This window comes from Pteropus vampyrus, unplaced genomic scaffold (assembly GCF_000151845.1).
Source record: "Pteropus vampyrus isolate Shadow unplaced genomic scaffold, Pvam_2.0 Scaffold11484, whole genome shotgun sequence".
NCBI classification, from domain to species: Eukaryota; Metazoa; Chordata; class Mammalia; order Chiroptera; family Pteropodidae; genus Pteropus; species Pteropus vampyrus.
Genome location: NW_011900265.1, coordinates 1 through 4,767, shown reverse-complemented (window position 1 = coordinate 4,767; position 4,767 = coordinate 1). Strand labels below are relative to the sequence as shown.

General features: G+C 37.5%; 1 long non-coding RNA gene and 1 other non-coding gene across 2 annotated transcripts; both read left to right on the top strand.

The window, feature by feature from the left end:
• The first annotated feature begins 211 nt into the window (after window positions 1-211).
• TRNAE-UUC lies at window positions 212-284 on the top strand. Its single transcript has one exon. It is a non-coding gene; the product is annotated as a tRNA-Glu (tRNA).
• Window positions 285-1,427: 1,143 nt separating this feature from the next.
• LOC105310785 lies at window positions 1,428-3,968 on the top strand. The gene is made up of 2 exons (XR_897555.2): window positions 1,428-1,516; window positions 3,829-3,968. It is a non-coding gene; the product is annotated as an uncharacterized LOC105310785 (long non-coding RNA).
• Window positions 3,969-4,767: the final 799 nt, after the last annotated feature.

The window sequence follows — 4,767 nt, the reverse complement described above, 5'->3', positions numbered from 1 at the left end:
TGTCCGATACGCTCTGTTCTTAAACTTCAGTATGAATAAAAATCATCTGGGAAGCATGTTGGAATGCAAATTAATAGGCACCACCCTGAAGATCCCAGATCAGTAGGTTGGGAGGCCAAGACCATGCATTTAGTTGAGCATCAAGATAGTCTGGAAATCATGCTTGGAGAAATACTCCTAAGCTGTACAATTAAACATTGTCTAAGGACGTGGTTCCATAGTGTAGTGGTTAGCATGTCTGCTTTTCATGCAGAAGGTCCTGCGTTCATGTCCCAGTGGAGCCACACAGTCCATGGTCTAAGGCCATGCCACCCTGAACAAGCCCAATGTCTGATCTCAGAAGCTAAGCAGGGTCGGGCCTGGTTAGTACTTGGATGGGAGATCACTGAGAAAGACCAGGTGCTGTAGGCATAAATAATAGGAAGAAAGGAAGGAAGGAAGGAAGGAAGGAAGGAAAGAAAGAAAAAGAAGTATATTATATGTTCTAGTTTTAATATATTTTTTCATACATTGTTTTACAAAACCCTTCATTTTCACATAAAAGACCTCAATACTTTATGACATTGATCTCTTAGAATAATCACTTTGTAGATTGATACTTCAGCTGTACTAATGATATAAAATGTAGCCTTTGGATCCTCTGATTTGAGGGGAAACTTATGAATTTAACATGTAGTTTTAGCTCTCATGATACTCGGTATTGACAAGATATGATACATAGTTTAATACAAATCCTACTTAGAGATCATGGACCCATTTATGAGTGCTTTGAAACCATGGTCTTCCCTGCCTTTGTTTTGCTGGCTCTCTTTTGAGAAATGCTCTTTCTACTTCTTTCTGTCCTTAGAAGTTTCCAAGTAGCACATTCTGTGTTGTGATTGACTCACACAGTTTTTTAAAAATTAAAATTAATTACCAACATTTAAAAAAGCCAGATGTCAAGCTTCTCTTGATAAGCCAGTACCTCTAGTCCAGTACCTCTAGTGCCTTGTGTTCCTACGAGGCATACAGCAGCCAGAGCAGATCCACTCCTGGACATGGGACATGGGCTCCACCTTCACTCCAGCCCCAGATTCTTATCAGTGCATTGAGATCTCCCAGTTTCCATCATTTGCCACCATGTTCTAGACCATGAAATTTAATAATCAAATGACATCGTATTCTTTGCTAGTATTTTCAATCTTATGTTTGTCTCCTCATTGATTGTGTGCTAGGGGAGAAAAGAAAGGTTTTACCTCTGCCCAGCAATGCCGGCGTCAGCACTTGGTGAGGCCTTTGATAAGCACTTGGTTGACAGACAGCATTCGCTGTGGTTCTCAGTTTATTTCCCACAGATACGTCTTCTGTTTCCAGCAAGACCAGGAGTTCTTTGCGGTGGCTAGCATAGAGATGAAGACTGACTGATCCGATCTTTTAATATTTTGTTTAGAATTTTTACTTGGATAACAAAGGAAAAAAAGAAAGCAAGGAAACAAATGAGAAGATGAATGCTAAGAACAAGGAATGCTTACTTGAGGTAAGTTTAATTTTGTGGAGTAGAAGAAAAGAGAAGGATGTTAACTGTATCTATTTTTAAATTATTTGCTTCTCAGAACAATGGGAGATTCTGAGACACACTGAAATTTCAACTTGGGGTTTTAAATCAAATTATTACTAAATTATAGCTATTTAGATAATTAAACTGGTTCTTTAACAATTGTTAAAAAGTATGTCTTTGTATACTTTGTTCTTCGTGAAGTTGGATTAGTAATTTTTGACTAAAAGGCTTATGAATCCACATAAAACTCATTTCCTAACATTTCATATCTTTCATTACTTAAGAGCTCCACAGAAGTCAGATGTAAGAATTTCTAAATCTTCTTTTCGTCAAATTCTAAGATGTTCTTCCAGCAGCCAGGTGTTGTAGGAAGTGAGAGATTTGGAGTTAGGGACCTGATACAAGGTTGTCCCTGCCCGCTGAGGTTTGTGTGTTATTGGGCAAGTCCAAAAACCTTGGTTTCCTGACTCGTATTGAATTATTACAGAGATCCAGGGAGGTAACGGAAGCAATGTGTCAATTACTATACAGACGTCTGTGATTATCACTGTTCCGGAAGATCTTTTGATGACTGATTTTTTAAAACTCCTAACGAGTTTTCACATAATAACTATGCTAAAAGTAGATACATCTAGCAGATGCATGCTAGATCACAGGTCACAAATGGGCATGCTGGAATCCCAGAAAGGTTTTTTTTGCCCCTGACAATGTGTGGGCCTTAATTCTTGAGTTAGTAGATTTGGGGCTTCCCTTGAAAATGCAGAAGATCTGGTGATGCCTGGGCTCCATTCCCACCTGAGGCCATTTCACTGATGCCAAAGAATGCCTGCTCCCATTCTCCAGGGTCCCACCCAGTCCCCAACACAGTCCCACCCAGCCCTGCTCCATTGGAGCAGGCACCAGAACCTTGCTGCAGTGCCCCAGATCCTGAAAACATGTTACAAGTTCCAGTTCTTGGCACCAAGAGCACAGAGGGCATTTCCAAGAAGGCCCAACAGTGGGAATGGGGACATACTTTCTGCATTGCCAAACGGACTATAGATCGAGTCAGGAAGATAAGACATCACATCCCCAGCAGCGGGGAGATTCAAATGCTGAGCATTTCTAGCAGTGATGGAGACCAGCAGACATGGATGGGGAGTGAACAGTTTCCCAACAGGCATTTGTTTTCAATCCGTGCTTATCCACCAGCAGTCTGTAAGTCAGAGACCGATTATGCCTCAATTCAGACAATTGCCTGAAGAGTTTCTCGTTATAGGACTTCAGCAGTGTTTTAAAAGCTGCACGTAAACACAGATATTTCGTGGTATGCTATGAAAAATCAGCACTAACCTGCTTTCTACTTTGGTGCAAAAATCTAATTAAATTTAAGCGTTTATTGATTAGATGATATTAGCTAAATTTGGAAGAAACTGGGGGAAATGTAAATAAAAAATGTATGCCACCTCCACTACATATGAATTTACTTGAAGGATGAAAGTTAAAAGTTATTCTGCCTTTATGAGACTGAATTAAAGGAGGTTGAGAGTTATTAAAAAAAAAAAAAAAAAGCAAAAACTAAGTTTGAGTATTTGAACTGGAAGATGGAATAATATGCAATTTTACCGCATTGCTTTTTAAAAGAAATTTACCAAGAATTGTAAATCTACAGAAGTCTTGACATTTGAAAATCTACACCTAAAAAATGTTACTTTGGCACTATTCTTTTCTGATACCATAGTATAACCTATAAATGAGACATATTAATAAAACAACCATCCCGAGAATAAATTAACTTACACATATTTTATAGATAGAATTATGTATTGTAATTTTTCTATTTCCTAGCAGTGAAATAGTAATAACTTTCTTTTGCTTATAGGAAAACTAATAACTTTGCTATTTACCCTTATCTTAACAGTAATAGCCTCTCTGTAATGCTTAATTTTACAATATACCAAAATCATACTCACAACCTTCCTTATGACATTGGGACTATTATTAATTCATTTTTGCAAGTAAAGAAACAGGTGTAGTGAGTTGCCCATGATCACAGAGCTAAGTGGTCGAGAAGCCTTTAAGTTAACTCAGGAGCCAAGACACTTAGGTACCGTGGAATTTTCACTCTTTTTTTGGCAGACAGCATGCAGTGGAAACATGCATTCAATCAGGGTTGTAGACAGAAATGACATTTACCTTAAAGCCTAATTAGCCCTAATTTGTTGTTGTTGCTTTTAGCTACAGTTGGTTTAAATGTGAACAAAATGTGTTTTCTCTCTCATGTGTTTATATAATCGGAATCCCGATTTCAGGAAAGTTTCTGCGGAACATCTGTCATCGTACCAGAACTTGAAGGAGCTCTTAATTTGAAAGAAGATGGAAAGAAATCCTGGAAAAGGCGTTATTTTCTTTTACGAGCTTCTGGAATTTATTACGTACCCAAAGGAAAGACTAAGGTCAGAAAGAAAAAAAAAAAAAACTAGCAAAAAGGCATTTCATGAAAGTGAAACTAAAGAAATTCAAGTAGCATTTCAAATATACTCTCTTTTGCTGTGAGAATCATGTTATTAAAATGTTTATACACATATATGTCCTATTCAGACAGAATTACAAAAAAAATCCTTTTGTAATGTTTCCCATAGCTCTCTCTTGAAGGCGAAGAATTTCACCTATTTTAAAGCCAGGTTTCAAAAACGATAGCCTAAGCATTTTTCTTCTAGAGATTAATTTGTTTCTTTACATATCTATTCCTGAGGACTTTTTTCCCCTATATTTACTCTCTAGTTCTACAGTCATTGTAGTAAAACTTTTTTTACCTGGAATCAGAGGCATTAGAAGTCTTGACAGAACTTCATTTAGATTTAGCTCTTACACGCTGAACATTTAAGTTGTACCATATGCATTTTCCTGCCTAATTTAGCAGTGTGTCTTGGACATCATTTAAGTTCTACTTAGTGATTTAGGATTATTGCCTCAAATCTACAAGCGTATAGTAAATTCTTCTCTGAAATGTAATTTTAACTTTCATTCCAACCATTAGTTTTTTCAAAGACCTTTCTTAGAGGCCTGGAGCATTTCCATCTTTCGCTTACCCTTTAAAAACTTTAGAATATCTCTCTCATCTATACCTGAGATAAGCTGAAGCATTTTGCCTTCACTGCCCAATCCAGGCTACCATTAAATGGCATATTTACAGGTTGCAGCCTTCTAATAAGGCTTGACCTTGAATCCCACGCAGGCAAAGTCATGGT